At 39.7% G+C, this 24799-nt stretch overlaps 1 protein-coding gene across 2 annotated transcripts in view; it reads left to right on the top strand.

Moving 5' to 3' along the window:
• Window positions 1-24799, top strand: part of tmem132e (transmembrane protein 132E) — a 779639-nt gene that overhangs the window by 486045 nt on the left and 268795 nt on the right. The window lies entirely within an intron of this gene.

Genomic DNA, 24799 nt, shown 5'->3' with positions numbered 1-24799 from the left:
AATAGTCTCCTATAAAAAAACTAAATTACCACCCCTAAAATTATCTGTGCTAACTTTGCAATTCTTTAACAAGTTATTATTCAGCATAGTTAGCAGCTGAATTTCATCTTCAAGTTATGCAATTTGAATCACAGGCAACGCAGTTCACCAACACTGGAGGTTTAAGTAAAGAAATGTCAAGAGTGGAATATGGGTATTCTAGGAATAAGAATATCCTTTTATTGTCACATACTCTATTGTAGGAGTACAGTGAAAAGTTTTTGTACAATGTCTGCCTTCTTATGGCAAGATCTTAGGTATACTTTAGTACAACTCTTGGATCCAGTAGAGGAATAAAAGTAATTGCATTACTTACAGAATTGTCTGCATTTCACATCAGTATCTGTTGTTTACCTATTTTGATATCTATATTTGATAATAGGTCAGAATGTAATGTACAAAACTTCCTGTTAATTCTTCAACAATACAAGTATAAATTAACGAGCAGAGTAAATTACGGTGGAGGGATAGAAGCTTATTTACAATTAACTGATTTATTTGTAGCACATAGAGTTGGGTATACAATAAGAAACAGTATCTATTGTATGCAGATATTGATTGATTTCTATATATGTTCCACAATCAGATGACGAATAAAATAAATGTTGCTGTCGGCTGTTCCTATAATCTTGACAATTTTCTGTATACAAATGTAGCATCTTTATTCTCAATGCTTCAAAACTGTCGTCTTCAACCTTCATGATATCGTATTTTCATCCCACTATTAATCGAATATGCTTAAGTACTCTGTTTCTAATTGGATTATACACCTGCATGGAGACTTGGTCAAATGATTAAGAAGTCGTTTTTGCAATTACTATCCTGTTTATTTTCTCTTCTTTTAACTTCATATTGTGATTATATTCTGCAAAGAAGTACTTCTATGTCCTTTATCTTTCAAGTATTCATTCAAAGAACTATATTGGGAATTCTTTCTGTTTCTTGACTTCCAATGGCTTCATATTTCCTTTTACTTTCACATAATATCTCATGCAATCTCTATTTAGCAATTAGTAATGAATTATTGGGATCATGTACATTGTTATTTTCTGTTGATCATGAATCTAACTTCTAATATCATTTGGATTGTCCTAATTTAATACTGCTGTAAAGTGAAAAGTGGGTAAATTGACCAGTTCGCATTGACCCTTTCTAACTCAGGCATGTTACACAGTGAGATAGGCAAAGGAGACAAGAGTCAGAGGAAGGTCCAACACAATTTTGCTGAAAACCTTATGAAGGAGAACAATATTTATCAGACTCCACCATTGTACTTCAATTAAACTCTTTCAAACTCTTTTCAGGAGATTACAGTAAACAGTCTTAAATTTCTGAAAAAAAAGTCTCAAATCTACACCAGCTATCTACTTCTGACACGCTTGTCAAAGGATTCAGTACGTCCGATTCACAGGTCTTTACTGCTGTAATAAAATGTTTGTCTGAAAAGATAGGTTATACCCATTCAATAAGGCTGGGAGATCTTGTTCTTCAGTCTTTGAGGATTGACTGATATTTCAGGATCTGCAGTCATCGATTTGGGCTTCCCCTTTTGTCTGGGACTTGTTCTGATCTTTGACCATTTATTGAGCTGGTTTTCTGGATCTGGTCAGTCTAATGATGCTTGCCATAAAGTACAAAGAACTGGAGGTGCTATATAGCTCAGCGCTCTTTGAGATGCCTTTGAAGTAGTTGCAAAAACAGAGAGAGATGTGGGTGCAGGTTGCCTCTTTAATCCCTCAGTTTGCACCCTTCCCGAAGATTCTGTGGTCTGTGTCCAATACTAGTATTGGACTGAGGCAGGAAGATCCAATGAGGTGACTGCTTTTCATTTTAGAGGTCACAAATCATGGTTTTGAAACTTGAACTATCTGGTGCTGTCCTTGTCACACTGTGCCTCTGGCCTCCTACTGAACTGGGTGCCAACCACATTTGCGTAACAGACTTCTAATAGAGCAGGTTCACTAGAGATGTAAACAGCAGTTCTTTCTGAAACAACGTGGCCATTTACATCTGGCCAGGCAGCTGCAGGCCTGTCTGGTTTTGATGGGAAGTTAATTGTCCAAGGCCTGGCTGCATGAATACTCTGTTCCAGTTCTGTAGTTTGCAAGTTGCAGAATATAGCTAGGCTTGGCTTTCACATTTCAATTTTTTATTCATGCTCCTGAAGAATATAATTTCTGTAATAATACTGGAAGTCATGGTTCATCTGACCACACAAACACATCATATGAAACTTAGGTGATAAATAACTCTGTTTTATTTCACAATTCTTTAGATCTTTACCCATCATGTTAGCACAATCTCAACTTGTACTGCCACTTCATTTACATATTTCATTACTTACATGGAAAGTTATCAGCATGAATGTTATTTTAGTGACTATCCACATGAGTATTCTCCGAAACAAATCAAAATGAAATTATATGTATGAATACTGTTATATATGAATTATTAGATGTACATAAGATATGGATTATACACATCAATTTGTGATGTTTAAATATGTGTTTTTTTCTGGCTGCTTTTCCTTGCTCAGGTGCAGAAAATGCAGAATACCCAAAGTGCATGAATTTGGCATGCATGACTCAGTAACATGAGTCAGCTGCAAATCCAATCAACCTTTCCTCAATTTTACCACCTGACCATGGTTGCTTCTTCCATAGGCAGTAGAAAGCAGAATGTAGCAAGAAATAGGGCAAGTTGGGAGCAAAGGCAAGCAACTTTGTCATGTCCTAATTTACAATCCTTTTGTCAATTACTAATTCCCAACATATTGGCTCCAATATTGATAGAGATGGTTTAGATGTATATATTAGAAAACAAATATTTGGATGGAAAGTCTAAAGTCTGGAGATGTTGATGGCGAAGTTGGATTTTGGTTGATATCCAAGTCAAAGTATTTCTCCTCCTCCAGACAAACCAACTGTGCTGAAAAGAATCTCCTCCTTCTGCAGTAGTCCTCACCAACATTGTGCTGATTTCCTGACGCCCGAGAAACACAGCCAAAGCAAAACATGAAGTGCAAGTTAAATGTGGGTCTTATTATAATATTTAATTTACCACCTTATTGCCTTGCAGCTGGTTGCCCTATATTAATCCAGCATTAAACTCCAAACTGGTTGATTTGGGCTTCAATTTCATAGAGTCATTACAATGTGGAAAAAGGCCATTTGGCCCATTGAGTCCACACCGACCCTCTGAAGAGCATCCCACTCAGACCCACCCCCTAAACCTATAACGCTACATTTCCCATGGCCAATCCACCTAACTTGTGCATCTTTAGACTGTGGGAGGAAACCAGAGTACCTGGTGGAAACCTACACAGAGACAGGGAGAATGTGCAAATTCCAGGCAGACAATTGCCCAAGAGTGGAATTAATTTTCTCATCCAACTCTAACCATTCTATTTTTGACAATTAGAATTCACTCAATTGGTTTACAATTTCTTATCTTCTTCACAAATGTCTCTATCATGTTACTACTTTTGTTCACCTCCTGTTGTCTGGTTATTTTCAAGTCTAGGAAATGATTTTGAACATGTCATTAGGTTAAAAGAACTACATATGTGCAAATTATTATGCTTCTAATGTTGATCTAATTGAACAAATAACTGTTATGGACCAGACCAAACCTCCTCAAAATATTCAGATGATAATCTAGACCCGAACATTTTTCTTATTTTAAAGATAAATGTAAGATGTTGCATTCCAAATGCAATTCGATTGTTCAAACTATTAAATTTAAAGCAAAACGCACTTTATTCATCCACTATAGTTAAAATACAACAATAAAAAAGGAAATGAAATAACAACTCTATTGGAAAACTTAACAGAATTATTGATACAGTAACTATTACTAATTAACTGTTCCAGTATAGTAACATCCTATTAACACACCCTTGATGAAAGACAAATTCAGAAAACAGATTGATTCAGATGCAATTCCAGTAGCCCAGGAGGAAAAACATTAAAAGAACTCTGAGAGAGTGTAGCAGATGGGAAAGATTTACTGCTGCTGAGAACCCAGCAACAACTGCTGAAAGCTAATTAAAAATCCTGGTTCTTTGTGAGTTTGATCATACCCATTCAGGCTGCTTCTATTCTTCCAACTTTTGAAAAAACAGCAAAGGCTTCACAAATTGTTTATCCTCTCATGGACTGCTCGTCACCTGTCCCCCAATTTCTGTCTAAAAGAAACCGGGACAAAACACACCTCTTAAAGCCACAGCATTGTCATATAACCCCCACAATAAAGGGTTGGATAGGTTGTAAGGCTCACAACATGTCCTTTTGAACAAACTGCACTTGCAAGTACAACAATTCAAAAGGAACCTTGCAATCAAATAAACAAGCTAAACACAATTTTTAAAGAAGTGGCAGTATTGCCACTTGAGTGAACACATTTTTGGTTCTGTATCCTTGAGAACTTATGCATTTCGACTGCAGAAAAGAAAATACAGCAACATAAAGTTCAGGGGCTATATTGTCAATAGTAACTTCTCAGCTGGAGAGTTGAGACACCCTCGGTGTCAAACTTTAGGAAGGATGGGCCAAAATTTATGAAAAATCAGCTAAGTGTCAATTTCGGGGAATAGCATGGCATATTTCTCTCTGAGCCTGAGTGAGTAATCTCTTGCAATTTTAAGCCACTGTCCTCATTATACATGTATCGCACCTCTATTGTGTTTTTCTTATGCTATTATGTGCTCTCCAGTAGCAGAAGTTAGGGTTAGTAAAATTCGCCGTATTGCCCCTACCAAGACCATGCATGATTAGTGCCACCAGCACCATATTTAAAGCCCAGATGTGTACCAGTCAATCGTTACCAGCTACAAATTGCATTCACGATACACGGAATGTCATAAAGTCATACAACACAGAAAAAGCTCTTTGGCCCATCAAATCTGCATTAACAGTAACTACGACTAAAGGCATGTTAATCCCAATTTCCTGCTCTTGTCCCATATCCTTAAATGTTATGATGTGCTCTTTCCAATTTTTTAAAGGTTGTAAGGTTTCCAGCCTCCACTACCATTTCAGATTCCCACGTCACTCTGAATGAAAAAGTTTTTTTTTCTCAAATCTCCTCCGAATCTCCTACCCCTTACCCTACACTATGCCCTTTTATAATTGACCCCTCAAACTAGACCAGTTGCTCTCTACACATGGAATCTTTTCCCCTCATAATCTTATACACCTCAATCATGATACCCCTTAGCCTTCTCTGCTCTAAACAAAGCAGTCCAAGCCTACCTAACCTCTCCTCATAGCTCAATTGCTCCATCCCAAGCAACATCCTAGTAAATCTCCTCTGTACCTCCTCTTGTGCTATCACATTCTTCCTACAGTGAGGTGATTAGAACTGCACACAATACTGCAGCTGTGAGCTAACCAACAGTCTGTACAACTCCAGCATTACCTCGTTGCTCTTATATTCTGTGCCACATCTGATGGCCCATATGCTTCTTAATTCACATGCTCTGCTGACTTCAGGGATCTAAGGTTCCCTATGTTCCTCTAAGCTGCCTCGTGTCCTGCTATTCATTAAATACTCCCTCATCTTGTTTCTTCTTTTGAAGTGCATCACTTTGCACTTTGAAGTGGGAGGGAAAGTACAGCTTCTGAGAGCACTGAGGTGGTACGGGTGACATTTCATCACAAACAGAGCTCACAGGTTAATAAATATTGCAGTTTAACATCAGCACCTGTCTGATCAATTTTTATTGTAATTACAGCAACAAGAACTAAGCTACACAAACTACCTATCCATCATGATATATCATATGAGACCCTGTCTCAGGGAGTGTATTCTTTCACGGATGCTTGTGTAGCATAACATCTTGTCAACGTGGCAGCCTCACATGTTGGAAAGCCTTCAAAAAGCTTAAACCATTAATTCTTATTAAACCATAGCAAAAAGAAGAAAAGAATGTTGCATTTGCTACTGGGAACAAACAGGAGTTCCTTACTTTAGAGAAACAGATTTGCAATCAATGAATGATCCCTTCATGCTTCTCAGATCTTTTGGAATACAATGTCAACTAAGTCCTGTCTGGTTTGTTCTGCATTACATTTCAATACTGCATCATGCTTAATGTGGTCTTCCTCCTGTGCAATGTCCTCATTTTCTTTCTTGGAAGTCTTTCTCCTGGCTCTTCACATCCATCACATCCCAACTTTTCATGTTCAGTTTTGCAAGGCAAAGCATGTAAAGATTATGCAACACACTCTTTCTGAACTGTACTGCAAGACTCCCCACACCAATCCAAGCATTGGATCTTCATTTCCAGGAGGCCTAACATCTATTCTATGATGGCCCTGATGGAAGAATGGGCTGCATTGCATCTACACGTAGTCTTAGTCAGGGGTTGTATAACAGGGTTATCAACCATGGTTGCAGAGGACCTTGTCACCCAGTAACATCCTTGGAAGGCATCCAGCCCTTGAAACAAAGCAGGAAACTCTCTTCGCTGTCCACTACACCTCCAATTTTGGTGTCATCTGCAAACTTACTAACTTCTTATGCTCGCATCCAAATCCTTTATGAAAATGACAAAAAATAGAGGACCCAGCACTGATCCTTGTGACACTCCACTAGTCATAGGCTCCAGTCTGAAAAATAACCCTCCACCACTATCTGTCTTCTACCTTTGAGCCAGTTCTGTATCCAAATGGCTAGTTCTCCCTTTGTTCCATGAGATCTAACCTTGCTAATCAGTCTCCCATGGGGAACCTTGCCGAACACCTTACTGAAGTCCATATAGATCACATCTACTGCTCTGCCCTCATCAATCTTTTTTGTTACTTCTTCAAAAAACTCAATCAAGTTTGTGAATCATGATTTCCCACGCACAAAACCACATTGATTATCCCTAATCAGTCCTTGCCTTTCCAAATACATGTACATCTTGTCCCTCAGGATTCCCTCCAACAACACGCCCACCACTGAAGTCAGGTTCACCGGCCTATATTTCCCTGGCTTGTCTTTACCGCCCTTCTTAAATAGTGGCACCATGTTTGCCAACCTCCAGTCTTCCGGCACCTTACCTGTGATTATCGATGATACAAATATCTCATCAAGAGGCCCAGTAATCACTTCTCTAACTTCCCACAGAGTTCTCGGGTACATCTGCTCAGGTCCTGGGGATTTATCCACCTTTAACCGTTTCAGGGCATCCAGCACTTCCTCCTCTGTAATCTGGACATTTTGCAAGATGTCACCATCTATTTCCCTACAGTCTATATCTTCCATGACCTTTTCCACATTAAATACTGATGTAAAAATTCATTTGGTATCTCCCCTATTTTCTGTGGCTCCATGCAAAAGCCGCTTTGCTGATCTTTGAGGGGCCCTATTTTCTCTCTAGTTACCCTTTTATCCTCAATATATTTGTAAAAATCCTTTGGATTCTCCTTAATTCTATTTGCCAAAGCTATCTCATGTCCCCTTTTTGCCCTCCTGATATCCCTCTTAAGTATATTTCTAATTCCTTTATATTCTTCTAAGGATCCACTCGATCTATCCTGTCTATACCTGACATATGCATCTTTCTTTTTCTTAACCAAACCTTCAACTTCTTTAGTCATCCAGCATTCCCTATACCTACCAGCCTTCCCTTTCACCCTGACAGGAATATACTTTCTCTGGATTCTTATTATCTCATTTCTGAAGGCTTCCCATTTTCCAGCCGTCCCTTTACCTACAAACATTTGCCTCCAATCGGCTTTTGAAAGTCCTTGCCTAACACCGTCAAAATTGGCCTTTCTCCAATTTAGAACTTCACCTTTTAGATCTGGTCTATCCATTTCCATCACTATTTTAAAACAAATAGAATTATGTTTTCTGGCCCCAAAGTGCTCTCCCACTGACACCTCAGTCACCTGCCCTGCCTTATTTCCCAAGAGTAGGCCAAGTTTTGCACCCTCTCTAGTAGGTACATCCACAAACTGAATCAGAAAATTGTCTTGTACGCACTTAAGAAATTCCTTTCCATCTAAACCTTTAACACTATGGCGGTCCCAGCCAATGTTTGGAAAGTTAAAATCCCCTACCATAACTACCCTATTATTCTTACAGATAGGTGAGATCTCCTTAAAAGTTTGTTTCTCAATTTCCCTCTGACTATTGGGGGGTCTATAATACAATGCCAATAAGGTGATCATCCCTTTCTTATTTCTCAGTTCCACCCAAATAACTTCTCTGGGTGTATTTCCGGGAATATCCTCCCTCAGCGCAGCTGTAATGCTATCCCTTATCAAAAATCCACTCCCCCTCTTGTCTTGCCTCCCTTTCTATCCTTCCTGTAACAGTTGTGTCCTGGAATATTAAGCTGTCAGTCCTGCCCATTCCTGAGCCATGTTTCTGTAATTGCTATGATATCCCAGTCCCATGTTCCTAACCATGCCCTGAGTTCATCTGCCTTCCCTGTTAGGCCCCTTGCATTGAAATAAATGCAGTTTAATTTATTAGTCCTACCTTGTCCCTGCTTGCCCTGACTGGTTAACGTCTGTTCTCAACTGTACCAGTCTCAGATTGATCTATTTCCTCACTATCTCCCTGCTCCCCGCCCCCCGACACCTTGCTAGTTTAAATTCTCCCAAGCAGTTCTAGCAAATTTCTCTGCCAGTATATTAGTCCTCTTCCAATTTAGGTGCAACCCGTCCTTCTTGTACAGGTAACTCCTACCCCAAAAGAGATTCCAATGATCCAAAAATGTGAACCCTTCTCCCATACACCGGCTCTTCAGCCATGCATTCATCTACTCTATCCTCCTACTCCTGCCCTCAGTAGCTCATAGCACTGGGAGTAATCCAGATATTACTACCCTTGAGGACCTCCTTTTTAAATTTCTGCCCAACTCTCTGTAATCTCCCTTCAGAATTTCAACCTTTTCCTTTCCTATATTGTTGGTTCCAGTGTGGACAATGACCTCTTGCTGGCCCCTCTCCCCCATGAGAACATTCTGCACCCTCTTTGAGTCATCCTTGATCCTGGCATGAGGGAAACAACACACCGTTCTGATTTTTCTCTGCTGGCCACAGAAACGTCTGTCTGTGCCTCAGACTACAGAATCCACTAACACAATTGGTCTCTTGGAAGCCGATGTACCCCTCGTTGCATTCAAGCCAGTCTCAATACCAGAAACTTGGCTGTTTGTACTACGTTCCCCTGAGAATCCATCACCCCCTACATTTTCCAAAACAGCATACCTGTTTGAAATGGGTATATCCATAAAAGACTCCTGCCCTAGGTGCCGACCTCTCTTACCCTTCCTGGAGTTAACCCATCTATGTGACTGTATCTGAGACTTTCCCCCCTTCCTATAACTGCCATCCATCACATACTGTTGCTGTTGCAAATTCCCCATCACTTCTATCTGTCTCTCCAACCGATCCACTCGATCTGATAAGATTCGCATCCAACAGCATTTATGGCAGATATAATCGGCAGTAACCCTTAAACTCTCTTTAAACTCTCACATCTGACAAGAAGTACATATCACTGCAAAGGCCGTTTTTGCTCCTTCACAATCTACAGACCCAAAAAATAACACCGTCTTATTCCTCTACAAAACACTGCACCAGGTTAAACCAATAACTATGGCTTATATTTTAAGTTTAATTAAGAGACTTATCTCCAAAAACATATAATCAAGAAAGAACCCACTGTACTCACTAATACCTTTCTCTTGGACAGACTTAAAACAACAATTCACTTATCTGATTCTGTGTTGTGAACTTCACCCAAACCGGTTCCTCCCTATTAGTTGTGAAATTCACTGTTTGTTAATTTTCCCAGATGCACTCCAATGTCCAGCAACACATGAAGTCAAAAACAGCAAAGGCAGTAACTGTGCAGGTTCTCTCTCTCTCTCCTGCACTGACCTCACCATGTGCTTCCTTTGTTTGCTCTTCTCCCTTTTAAAACTGCTATTGTTTTGACTTTTTTTTCCAAAACATTGCTGCTCCTGGAATTCGAGGAAATCATCTCCAGCACCTAAAATACCTCAAAAAAAGGAGCAGCTCTTACAGCCAAATATTTTTCCCGTCCTCCATCTTGGATTACCCAGAATCCTAAAATTGTACGTTGATAGAATGGATTCCTTCTCTGTTCACAAAGTTAGCCATTTTATGATATGGTCCTTTCAACACAACTTGTGTAGAATTTATTACACTCGGCACTCGGCCGAAGCCAGCTGTGTTGGCTATAGCATTGACCTCATCGCACAGAAACGAGATAGAGTGGTGAGGTCTAGCACAAGTATCATTGGTAACAGCCTTGATATGTTTATAGTTTGGGAATTGAGAGGTCCCACACAGTCCCGAGTGTATCCTTGGAAGCAGTCAGTTGCTTAAAAATTTAGTTGACACCTTGATGGAAACTGGGATGGGATGGCCCACACTTCAGATTGCACATCCAGTTCCAGCAGATGACACAGTATGTGACAGTGTCCCAGGACACCTTTAGTCTATTGTGGCAATGTTCCTCACTCAACTGAAAGAAATAGCATCAAGAACAATAGATTCTGGGTCTCCTATAATTCCTCTTCATTCTGAGGGGACTTCCATCTGCGAATTCTTTGTGTGATAAGCCCGAGAACTGAGTTCAGACACTGACCTTGACTGACTGTAGTAATACACCATGACTGATGACAGTCCCCTTGACTTGATTAAGGTCTACTCCCCTCAGACCTTGAGACATGACCATTTGGCTGAATACATGCTGTATAATTTAATATAACGTGCCATATAATCTAATGGCACGTACTATAGTTCTGATACTGATATAACACGGTGTATAGAACAAATATCTACCTCCTTGACTGATTACTGTGACAACAATGGCATGATACTTCTAATGGCATGGTAAGACTAGATTTCTGAGAGTGTTTAAATTCTGAGTGAGGCAGCAAAGCACTAACAGACGAGCAGATATGCAATGAGCAACCAAGATGATGTGAAGTGAGTGAGCGCTAAAAGGGAAAGTGAAGGCCCCTATAGTGCACCCTGGTTAGATACTCGAGATGGATGCCTGTGCTTCCACACAAGGAGACCTGGCAGCAACATTGCAATGCAAAGCATTTATGCAGCTCGAAGTGCAGCCTTGAAATGTGAATACTGTTCCATGTTAGTCACGCTGATGCCATAATAATGTGATGAGACTGGTGCATTTCTAATGCCAACCTCTGTGGATGGGGTGTGGAGGTGATGCTTGCAAATGAAGAAGACACCAAGATGTTGGGGACTGCTAACCAAGATGGAGGCCTGGTGAGAAAGCAGTGAGCTGGAACTGTCAGGTTCCTCCTCTGAATTTCATCTGGAATTGTCACAGTCTGGTTTCTCTCCACTGCATTGGAGAATAGGAAAAGGCATGTAAATGATATGAGATGAAATATTAATACATGCAAATTGAATGCTCATCACTTACTAGCAAGATTCTCATCTCACCATTCAAAACTTGAGTGGAAGTAAAGCATCTAATTTTTTCCAATCTTGTCATACCTTCCCAACTGATTCATCGTTGCCCACATGGTTCAGAGGCTCAGAAAATTCAATCTGATGTGAGCACTTGGGAAAAGTACAGAAGAGGTTTACAAAATTGGTTTTAGGGTTGAAAAATTTCAATTGTGAAAAGATTTTTTCTTGGAGAAGAGAACACTAAGACCAGGTCTTATGGATGTTTTCAAAATTGGATGTATGGACAACATAGTTAGGAAGAAACTGTTCCCATCTGTGGGAGTATCACGAACCAAAGGAAACAATTGAAATGTATTTTTCAAATGAAGGAAATGTAAGATGAAAAAACCTTTTTCAAGCAGTAGGTATTGTCTGGAATGTCCTGCCTGGAATTGCGGATGCAGGTTCAATCGCCAAATTCAAGAACTCATTAGATAATTATTTAAATAGGAACTATGTGCAGTGTTATGGAAAAAGATGAGATTGGTCTTAAGTCAACAGCCAGTGCAAACACAATTTGTTGAATGGCCTCTTTCTGCACCGTAACAATTCTGTGGTTCTGATTCTGTGAACTTTAGCAGTTGTCTTTTAGATTGGCTTGTTTTATGTTTTCTAAGTTTTAAACTTAAATTTTCCTTTGAGAAGCAATCATTATTCTGTGGAAAATCAGTAACAATGGGCTGCCTTTTGATCCTTTGAAAAATAACTCTTCTTTTATGTCTTGTTTTGAAACTGTTTATTAATCTTGATAGTAATCAGGCTTACCTTTAATGTTGTTTAGTAAATATTTTTCTGGAGTGCTTTTAGATGTACAATTTTGCCATTAGCTTAAGTTCAAATAAAAATAGAATCATTCGGTCTAATGACACAGAAGGAGACCAGTTTGCTCATTGTGTCTCTTGGATCTTTGAGCAATTTAATCCCATCCTCTGTTTCTTCTCCATAGCTCTACAAATATTTCCTTTCCAAATATGGTAGGACACAGAGGGTGGTGATGGAGGATTTTTTTTTGGACTGGAGACCTGTGACCACTGGAGTGCCACAAGGTTTGGTACTAAATAAATTATTTGGATGAGAATATCGGCAGCATGGTTAGTAATTTCGCAGATGACAGCAAAATTGATGGTAAAGTGGACAATGAAGAAGATTATCGAAGATTACAAAAAGATCTTGATCAATTGGGTTAATGGGCTGAGGAGTGGCAGATGGAATTTAATTTGGAAAAATGTGAGATATTGCATTTTGATAAAACAAACAAGGACAGAACTTATACAATTAATGGTTGGGCATGGGATAGAGTTGTACCACAGAGAGACCTGGGATTTGGGTACATAATTCCTTGAAATTTGCATCACGGGGAGACAGGTTGGTTAAGACAGCATTTAGCACGTTTGCCTTCATTGCTCAGATTTTTGAGTTTAGGAGTTGGGACAACATGTTGAGGTTGTAGAGGACGTTGGTAAGGCCACTTCTGGAGTACTGTGTGCAGTTCTGGTTATCCTGTTACAGGAAGGATAATATTAAATAGAGGACAGTTTAGAAAATATTTTCCAGGATGTTGCAATGAATGGAGGGTTTGAGATATAAAAATAGACTGGTTAAGCTGGGCTTTCTTCACTGGAGTTTAGATTAGAGTGGTGCTGGAAAAGCATAGCAGGTCAGGCAGCATCCAAGGAACAGGAAAATCGACGTTTCGTGCAAAAGCCCTTCATCAGGAATGGAGGCAGGGAGCCTCCAGAGTGGAGAGAGGTGGCGGTGGAGCTTGGGGGAAGGGAGCAAAGAGTACAATAGGTGAATGGGGTGGGGATGGAGGTGATAGGTCAGAGGGGAGGGTGAAGCGGATAGATGGGAAGGGAGATTGGCAGGTAGGACAGGTCATGAGGACAGTGCTGAGCTGGAAGGTTGGAACTCGGTAGTGGGCTAGTTGTTGGAGGGAATCCTGAGGGACAGGATGTACATGTATTTGGAAAGGCAAGGACTGATTCGGGATAGTTAACATGGCTTTGTGCGTGGGAAATCATGGCTCACAAACTTGATTGAGTTTTTTGAAGAAGTAACAAAGAGGATTGATGAGGGCAGAGCAGTAGATGTGATCTATATGGACTTCAGTGAGACGTTCAACAAGGTTCCCCATGGGAGACTGATTAGCAAGGTTAGATCTCATGGAATACAGGGAGAACTAGCCAGTTGGATACACAACTGGCTCAAAGGTAGAAGACAGAGGGTAGTGGTGGAGGGTTGTTTTTCAGACTGGAGGCCTGTGACCAGTGGAATGCCACAAGGATCAGTGCTGGGCCCTCTACTTTTTGTCATTTACATAAATGATTTGGATGCGAGCATATGAGATACAGTTATTAATTTGCAGATGACACCAAAATTGGAGGTGTATTGGACAGCGAAGAGGGTTACCTCAGATTACAACAGGATCTTGACCAGATGGGCCAATGGGCTGAGAAGTGGCAGATGGAGTTTAATTCAGATAAATGCGAGGTGCTGCATTTTGGGAAAACAAATCTTAGCAGTACTTATACACTTAATGGTAAGGTCCTAGGAAGTGTTGCTGAACAAAGAGACCTTGCAGTGCAGATTCATAGCTCCTTGAAAGTGAAGTCGCAGGTAGATAGGATAGTGAAGAAGGCGTTAGGTATGCTTTCCTTTATTGGTCAGAGTATTGAGTACAGGAGTTAGGAGGTCATGTTGCGGCTGTACAGGACATTGGTTAGGCCACTGTTGGAATATTGTGTGCAATTCTGGTCTCGTTCCTATCGGAAAGATGTTGTGAAACTTGAAAGGGTTCAGAAAAGATTTACAAGGATGTCGCCAAGGTTGGAGGATCTGAGCTACAGGAAGACGCTGAACAGGCTGGGGTTGTTTTCCCTGGAGCATCGGAGGTTGAGGGGTGACCTTATAGAGGTTTACAAAATTATGAGGGGCATAGAGAGTATAAATAGACAAAATCTTTTCCCTGGGGTGGGGAGTCCAGAACTAGAGGGCATAGGTTTATGGTAAGAGGGGAAAGATATAAAGGAGACCTGAGGGGCAACTTTTTCACGCAGAGGGTGATACATGTATCAAATGAGCTGCCAGAGGATGTGGTACAATTGCAACATTTAAGAGGCATTTGGATGGGTATATGAATAGGAAGGGTTTGGAGGGATATGGGCCGGGTGCTGGCAGGTGGGACTAGATTGGGTTGGGATATCTGGTTGGCATGGATGGATTGGACCAATGGGTCTGTTTCCATGCTGTACATCTCTATAACCTGTTTCACTGGCAACTTTCAAATCCACACCTCTGCCACCTAGAAAAATAAAAGCAAAGTATGCATGGGAGCTCTATGATCTGCATGTTTCATCATTATGAGTTGAAATTGTGTTGATAATCATTATGGACCAGACCAAACCTCCTAAAAATGTATTAAGGTAATCGCCCAGCCCCCAACTTTTCGTTATTTTTAAAGATAAGTGTAAGGCATTGTGTTCCAGTTGTAATTTGATTGGTCAAACTACCAGGCTTGAACCAAAACCCACTTTTTTCATACCCAATAGTTAGAGTACAATCAAAAGAAAGAAGAATTGGAATAGCTTAACTCTACTGGAAACCTTAACAGAATAATATATTATTTAACGACTGTAAAGCAACTGTTCCAGTAAAGTAATATCCCATAAACACAACCTTGGCAAAGGCAAATTCAGTAAAATAGATTCTCTCAAAAGCAATTCTACAGTCCAGGAGGAAAGAACATCAAGAGAAAACTCATAGAGAAAGAATTCAAGCATTTTGCTGTAATAGGAAAAGCTGTATAGCAGCTTCCAAACTCAAAAAGCTATTGAAAATTAGACTAAAATCCTCATTCTGTGGGAGGTTGACCCCTATTCCTTCATGCTGATTCTATTCTTCCAACTTTAAGAAAAACCCAAGGCTTACAAGTTGTTCACTTTATCAGTTGGGAACAGACCACTTGTCACCTCTGTCTCAGCCTCTCTGCATAAAAAAAAAGGACAAAATACACCTCCTAAAGCCATAGCATCATCACATAATGCTTCACTATCACTGTGTCGAAGCTTTAAATTTATTGATTCACAGGATCTAGGTATGTATGACCAGGCTTGCAAATACACCCTCTAGAACTCAGCCAGTTTAGTAATTAGCAATACTACCAAGCCTCTCTTGTTGATTGACAATGAAGGCTCCAGCTAGATCATATTTTGTGCCCTCGCCATCCTCAGTGCAAGCTCCATTTACGTATAATATGGAAGAGAATTGATTCATCAGCTACCCACCTTCTCAAGGGTAATCAGCAAGCAGTTCCAGTATTCATCCTGATGCCATGAGATTTTACAGGATGCAGTCAATGTTGAAGAATCCCATGGCATTTTCCTCCTGACTGCTTACAACTGAGCTACCATATCTGGTGGTTCAGGACATACCCAAGGATGGTGATGATGACACCTGAGATATTGTAAGTAATTCTATGAGTATGATAATGTCAGGCTGTTGCCTGTCCAATCTAGCATCCATCATTTTGACAAAAGCCCTCAGATGTTAGGAAAAAGGACATTATTGTTTCAACTGGTGTGCTATTGTCCCTCTTGTGCCTAGGTCAATGCCATATGGTCCATCTGATTTCATTCCTTTCTTTCTATTTTACAATGATTTGATACAATTGAGTGATCTGCTTGACCAGTTCAAAAGGCATTTAAGAGTCAACCATATTGCTGTGGGTCTGGGATATAATGTACACCAGACCAATTAAGTATTCCAGAGTTGCTTCCCTGAAGGGCATTAATGAACCAGGTGAAATTTTTGAACAATCGATAAAGATTGCATGGACATAATTAAGCAACCTTTTAATTCCAGAACTATTAATTGAAAATAAAACACCATGGTGGGGTTTAAATCCACATCTTCAGAGAATTAACATGACGATCTGGATTACCACTATATGACATTGCCACTACACCATTGTCTCTCCATAAATCCTGGAATTCTTTTGCTTATAGAATTGTGGGCATACCTATACCATTTGGCCTGTAGCAATTTAAGAAGCCAGCTCATGACCACCTTCTCAAGGCAGTTACTGATGGTCAATAAATTCTAGTTTTCCCAGTGAAACACATGTCACATGAACAAATAAGAAGAAATTTGTGTAACACCTTTCACAATCAATGTTTTTACAGCTAGTAAAGTGATTTTGAATTGTAGTCATTGTTGTAAAGAAGGACGTGTGGTTTATTCACATATGCTCCCACAAACAGCCATCTGATAAATTTTAGATAATCTCTTTTTATGATATTTATTGTAGAATAAATATTACTGAAGGTAAGATCCTTGCCTCTGGATATTTCACAAGTGCCTCAGCTTTGGCATCCCAGCTGAAAGGTGATACTCCCTCAATAATGGACTAGAGTGTCAACTGTGATTTTTGTGTTCAAGTCGTGGAATTCTAATTTGAACCAACAACATTCTGACTTTTAAGTTGAAAGTGCTACCAACTGAACCATGATTAAACTTAACAGGTTTTACCTTTATTATGCTGTAAGTAGTTGACATTCAGTCCTTTTTGAATAAGTACATCTTTTGCCAGGACCCACCTACCGCAAAATGCATCATGAATTTTTGGAGGGAATAAGTTTGGTATATGTGCTTATAGGCTAAATTACAAAAACAATGCAGAGGAATCTACTTTTGTCCCCAAAACATAATTCAAATTTATTTTGCACTATATAGTTTTGGGCATTTCTGTCATTATATTTGCCAAGGCTAACCCTCAGAATAGGTACATTGTATGTTTTTCCATTTCCATCCTTCCATTTGGTTAATGTTTTGGAATGTGAAAGAATTGGAGTGAAATTGGTTTGGAATTATTTTAATTTTGCAAATTACACAGATTCCTATTGAAGATTCAATCCAGTATATGTACTCCTATGTCATTCTTTTTTTTTCCATTTATTTGTGTGTGAATTTATTTTTGGCTGATGCATACAACAATTTTTTAGTTTCCATCTTTGTGAGATCAGCAAATGGTGGTTTCTGTAGTATCAATAATTACTAAGTAAAGTGTGTTCAATACTAGTATGCTCCAAAGAATTATACTGTTAGACTGTGGTTTATTTTCCAGTCTGCCAAAATCAGCAGACACAAATGTTCTACCTTATCAGTTTGTACACTTTAATTAATGCAGGATTCAGCCTAATAGATACAAATTAGGGAACAACAGAGATCTGTATCTGTAAGTGCATTCATTTATCACACAAACTCCTTCCTACAGGGGACAGATGGCACTGATGAGCCTGTGATCGACAGTGCTCTTATGGCTGTCACAGTCTATCAGGGGAGGAAGGGAGTTTTGGACCAGTGAACCGTGTGACTTTTTTTTTCTTTTCTTGCCCTGGTTGCAGGAAGCAGATGTGCTTAGTTAGTGTAGTAAATTAAGATAAAGAGTGAGGCCTTTGCAAATGTGCTTACTGCAGTGCATTAATGCTTTCCAAAAAATAAGTGAAAATTTTGGTTTGCCTGTTTGTAAATTGCTATTTCCAGGTGGCTTGGTAACATCAAATTTGAGAAAATTATGCTTGATTAATTTTGTTCAATAGATACCTGATCATTCATAAAGTATTGAGTAATTATGTTTTCCAAATATCCACTGCTATTTTTTTCCCTGTAAATTGATACCATTTCTTTGTCTTAGGCTGAAATATTAAGTTAAATGACCCAGAATCAATATGCCAGCTTTGGGGAATCCAGAAGATATGAAGTTGGTCTATTTTAGTAATGAGTCATATGCCAGTCTTTCAGAATATAAAAGCAGGAATGTACTTCTGAGGCTCTATATGGAGTAATGTGTGCAGTTTTGGGCTCAATATCTCAGGAAGGATGTACTGGCCCTGGAACGTGTTCAGAGGAGGTTCACAAATCCCCTTGATACCCTTGGGGAAAAAGAGGGAGAATGAGGTTGAGAAACTTATCAGCCATGAGTGAATAGCGGAGGAGACTTGATGGGCTAAATGGTATTGGGCCCAAAACTGCAGACATTACTCCAAATGTAGTCTGACCAGAGCCTTATATAGCCTCAGAAATACATCTCAGCTTTTATATTCTGAAAGACTGACATGTGACACATTACTATAATACACTAACTTTGTATCTTCTGGACTCCCCAAGGCTGGAATTTGAATGCATATTTCTCTGAATTTAAATTATTTAATATTTTATTTACTCTCAACATTTTCAACTATATCATGTTTCATCATGGTAAGGTGTATGATTATATAAATGCCTGTCTAAATGACATTTGCAATCCCATTAATATTTTGCATCTGATATGATTGATTAGCATGTTACAAGTCAACAGATACACTGACATATTGATTCTGGGACATTTAAATTAGTATTTCAGCCTAAGACAAAGAAATGGTATCAATGTACAGGGAAAAAATAGCAGTGGATATTTGGAAAGCGTAATTACTAATTACTTTATAAATGATCAGGTACCTATTGAACAAAATTAGCCAAACACAGTTTGCTCAAATTTGATGTTATCAAGCCACCTGGAAATAGCAGTTTACAAACAGGCAAACCAAAATTTTCTTTGATTTTTTTTCATTAATTTCTGCTCCTATGTCTTATGGTCTTATGGCTATTCAGGTAGGGCAGAATTAATCAGATTCTTGGTGGAAAAGACTATTAAATATCTATTTGCCTAGGAACCCAAGAAAATAAAGATAGATAGTTAAAAGGACCTAAACTACTGAAATACTTGTCTAATATTCTGAATGCAATCTTATATAAGAGACAAATGAAACAAACAATTGCCTACAAAATGGGGATGTGGTTAATGATTCTCTTTGGGACAATTTCCACTCAATAAATAGAAAAGATTGAGGATTGATTTTGCTAGTTTGAAGGATATTGGAACGAAACTATATTTTGAAAGTAAAATGGATTGATTTAAGTCACCAATTGTCAGATTGATTTGTAAAGAGAAGAACCTAGATAATTATTGATGTCCTTGAAAAAGGATGTCTTGTATTTTATTGAGAACATGGAACATTGAGATCCGATTGTAGAATAATGTGTTCTAAAAATATGAGTAATAAGTAATTTTTAAAATTTCTTTATAATTTTTTTACATATGGAAAAGAAAGTACATTTAACGAATGACGGATATGGGAGCTGTTAATAATTAGTTGTTTTAGAATGTGCAACAAAGAAAAAAAGGAAAGCATTGAACTGAATGTTACCTTTTTTGGCTTGTCAAAGTTGTGTCAAAATATTTAGAGGAATTCTTACTGTGAGACCTAGCATGATTTCTCATCATATCTTAACAGTACGCCTCATTAATTACCTAACCACCACTATGTCCCTCACACTTGATTCTATTCCCATCTTAAAATGCACCATTCTTGGAACAACTCACCATGGGGGACATCTGCCAAAAGACTGCCATCCCTTGTGCTGTGCCATCTTTGAAAGGCCACTCTGCACCCAAACAAGCATTAGCAGTCTGTCATTGTTCTTCATTAGTAACATTACGCCTGACCAGTCCCAAAAGTTATGATGCTCTCAGCACATAGCTGGCATAACCCACACTCCATCACACATGCAACCATATTATCTCACCCTTGTCTATTTTAAACTACCAGGTCATATAGTTAGTGTGTCTGTGACTACATCCCATCTAATCATCATCTCTGACCCTGTGCCCACTCTAGACGGACATTGTGTCATTATCCAGTGGGGCAACAAAATATGTTTACACAACCAATTAGATAATTTGCAAATGAAGCTTTATTTACAGCCATCAAAAGTGACCATATAGAGGCTGTAGTTTGCACATACACAATGCAAACCAAATGTTGGCACCATGTCCAATGACTATTAAACATTACACAGTCATCTGTTGCATTCAACTCTCTTCAACTGGAACCAGTATAAATCAGGTCATGTCAGGATTATGCCATCTAATGCAGCTGACGAGAGCTTCTTCATCCTGTATTTACTACCATTCTCTTTGGAAGACTGCTCCTGCACACCCAGTTGCTCAGTATTAACCTTGTTGTGTGGTCCAATGTACAAAGCACAGCACACCAGGATGATTTGGCACAGTCTGTCCAGAGTACCACTCCCCCAGACTGGTATAAACAGCAAACCCATATCTTCAGTTGCCTTATCGTTTGCTCCACCTTGTTTCAAGTAGTAAAAAAGTTAACATTGTACTTGCACGCTGCATTCATCAGGGTGTTATGCCCTTGTTACAATGGGTAGTCCTTGATGCCCAATAACCATCCTTGTAAAACACCTAGACTTTCAAATGCACCAAACACGCCAAAGTGCTCCAGGATGTCAGAGTCATGGCAGCTGCCAGGATAGTGGGCAGATACCTCCAAGAAATAGTAACTGAATAGACCTCTTCCTGATGATGAATTCTCCACCATTGTGATATGGCCCTCTCATAGCTAATTGTGTAAGCAGTCAATGACATCATACACCCGTTGAACATCAGCTATGTTCTTGAATCCCACTGCCTGGGCTACAGCATTGACCTTGTCATTGGGAAATTAAGTGAACCCATGCGATCTTGCAGAGATGGCATCAGTCCCTGTCCTGATGTATTTGTGGATACCCAACTGAAAGATCATTTGTCACTCCCTGAAAGGAACACTAGATGGTGGAAGGCTACAGGAGTGCAATGCAATGCTATGAAAATAACGGCTGCTTTGAATTCCTGTGTGACTTGCTCCTTCCAGGTAGTAAGTGAGGACTGCAGATGCTGGAGAGTCAGAGTTGAGATGTGTGGCACTGGAATACTTTACTGATGAAGGGCGTGTGCCCGAAGCTTTTATTTCTCGTGCTCCTTGGATGCTGCCTGGCCTGCTGTGCTTTTCCAGCACCACTCTAATCTTGACATCAACATAGTGAATGTACTGTGCAAGCTGAGTGACCAATGCATTGCATCAAAAAGGAAGTACCTGTTGCACTTCGACTCCCTTCTCGTCCCAGACTAATATCAATCATTCACCTTACCAATGCATTCAACATAGACTGGTGTTCAACTTGCTAGTAAGATTATGAAACAATGGTCTGCACATCCTACAGTACCCTTGGAAGGTATGCAATTAATAATTCATCTTTGATCAGTATTGACAGCCTTTTAAACTCATTGCTGGTAACTTCCACATAACTGAGATGCCATTGTTCAATTTGCAAGGACAAATTTCTTGGCACAAATCATCTTTGATCAGCACATTTGCTCTTCACACATTACAAGTAGATGGTAAAATGATTTTAAGTGAAATATAGTTGAATCACCTGCTTCAAATATTTGCCCCTTCAATGCCCTATCATCCAGAAGACATGGATCATAAGCTTTTGCCCATCAAACTGATACTCACTCTGCCAACCCCAAGCAATGTCTCAGCTATATTTCAGTTGCATTTTGCATCTACAAAATAGCAAGTAATTGCAGGGGACGCAACTTATGGTCACCTTCGTCAACTTGGCTTGCTCACCAGGTACACCCCGGAGCCTCCATATTCACTTTTACCTCCCTCTACTCCATTAATCTGTTTCTACCCATCTCGCTCATGTGCAAACCTGCACGCTAACCTTCACCTGTGACTATGCTCTCTGTCCCCTGAGCCCCAGCAATGCCAGCCGTGATCCCCTACACTCCCATTCTGAAGGTCATATGGTGATCACTGCCAATAACTTCCCCTCCCATAGACTACCCTTACAACTCATCCCCAACTCTACAAATACCTCTGAAACACCACCTCCATACACCTCCCACAAACATCATTGGCTTGCATAACCCTATGGCAGTGATCCCTCTGCCCTTTTAGGCTTTCCTTGCACTCTCTTGAACAATTGATAAATTGTAATCAGCCCAGGCATCTAACCAACTTCAATAGGCAGCCCATAGAACTGACTGACCAGACCTCTGACCAGTGTGTTTGCAGCTCCCTGACTGATGATATATGATTCCCATAACTACAAATGCTGGAACGATTCACAGTTTTCCCACTTCCTGGAGTTAGACATATCCCCTGACAGTCATCGGCCTGAGCAGATAATTAACTGTGACCAAATACCTGGACTGAGTGTTGACTGTGCCCATAACAGATTTTGGCACCCCCTCAACTATACCAAGGACTAGCCCCCACTCAGTTACTGATATGTTGATTTGATTGAATAAGCATGCAGTGTGTTTGCCATGCAGATAGTTTAGAAAAAGCTGTACGTATTAGCTTGATGACTCATTGTTCCCAACCAGCAACTTGTTCTCCCCACTCCCCCACCTGTCCAACCCCAGATCCCCACTAACAAGACTCACAAACAGCCTATTTGTGGTCTTTGCAAGAGCAAATCAATAGTGATAGCTTTGTTGTGGTTGAAGTGCCAATGGACTATCAAACACAGTATGGCATGGCAAGGTAAGCATGGTGCGGTGAACAAGCAGGTAACATTGTGTGATCAAGTACTAACACTGTAAATAGGTAGCCTTGAGATACAACCTATTTCAGCCTGATGCAAAATGTCCTTGCGGTATCCCCTCAATACTAGTTGCTCAAGTACCCTGCAATGCAAGGCAGAGCTTAAAAAGCTGCTACATGATGGGTTGGCTAATGTTCTTTGATGAAGGGTGCATGCAACTGCTGTCCATAGATTGTATCCTGAGATGCCATTTGATGCTGAGCGATATGGAAACAGCTTGCAGGTATCAGTGTGTTGAAGTCGCCAGGTACCTGCTTTGACTTCCATGTCAAAAATTCTCAACATCTAGTTTGTTGGGCACATTTGGTAAGATAAGCTGGATACTAATAAAGTGAGATAGGGCATTAGTAAGGCAGTTGGTTATGGAGAACATGTCTTAATGGGTAATTTGCTACTACCTAGTAAGAGACCCACCTCACCACTTGGCAAAAGCACCAAAGATGTAGTGAGATGTTCCTGAATTCCTGGACTTCTCATTGCTTCTGCAACAAGTCTTGCCATGTTGCACAGGCCTTTATACAATTTCACCCACTTTATTTCTTTGATGTTTTTACTATTGTCCAAACACAAAGCTGTAGCCACCCACCCAGGAACCAACCAATAAGTTGCTACTGTGTTGAGTACACCCGAACTGGTCCTGGTTAAAAAAAAACAAACAAAGCAATATCACTGGACAAAACTGCCCTGGATACGCCTGCAGAGGTGGGGTGACTAGTATCCACCCCTGCTGCTTGAAGAAGGTAACATTGTAGGTACAATTCACAATTACTTTCAGTAACTCTTTTTAAAACATTTTCTTCAGCTCACCCTTGGATTAAAGCAGCATCTGTTCTATTTTTGAAGTCTACTGCTCTAAAAGTAAAAGTGGTCTTTACAAGAGGCAAATATTCTTGATCTCCTCTGTTAAAAGAATCATGAATTCAAAGAAAGATTGCAATAAAAACTAATTAGTTTATTTGTGCAAAAACCCCTGTTACTTAATGGCTTGGGGTTCTACTCTGAAACATAGATTCATATCTGTAGGCTATAGATTTGCCTACCTTTCCAGTATTCTCTCCAGACCAGTTACATTGAGAATTAGGTCAGCAGCAGAATAAGTAAACTCACAGTAGCCTTTGGCAAGTTACAAATAAAAGACACTCATCAAAAGTAAAGGCATTCAGAGCAGGTGTTCTTCCTACTTTTTTTGTATGCCTGTGAAGCTTGAATAGTTTACTCCAGTTTTGCAAATGGACTAATCATTTTGACCTAATCTGCTTGAGAAGACTACTCAACATTAGTTGACATGGCAAGATTTGTAATGCTGAAATTCTGTCCTTAACTGACAATTTACATTCTCCTGAATACAGGTCATATAAGACAGGCTGGATATGTTGTCAGAATGCCTATGAGTACTTGCCAAAAGAGTCTTACCAGGGCGAGCTAACTAGAAACATAGTTTTCAGCCCCTTGAACCTTTTCCAATATTCAATAAGATCATGATTGATCCAAAGGTATAACTTCTTATGCCTCCATGGGCCCATATCCCTTGATACACGTGCTTAATAAAAATTTGTCTATGTCAGATTTAAGCTTAACAATTGAATTACCATTCAATGCCTTTTGTGGAAGAGGAACCCAAACCGCCACTGCTCTTTGCATGTATATGTGCTTTATAACATCTCTCCTGACTGGCTTGAGGCTAATTCTTAGATTGTGCCCCAGTTCTAGAATCTTCAACCAGTAGAAATAGTTTATCGTTATCTGTCCTATCTTTCCTTGGTATGTTTTCAGGATATGATAATACCCTTAAACTTCTAAATTCTACA

Source organism: Chiloscyllium punctatum, chromosome 19 (genome assembly GCF_047496795.1).
Source record: "Chiloscyllium punctatum isolate Juve2018m chromosome 19, sChiPun1.3, whole genome shotgun sequence".
In the NCBI taxonomy this organism is placed as follows: Eukaryota; Metazoa; Chordata; class Chondrichthyes; order Orectolobiformes; family Hemiscylliidae; genus Chiloscyllium; species Chiloscyllium punctatum.
Note: the sequence above shows the minus strand (reverse complement) of the source record. Positions and strands in the feature narration are given on the sequence as shown.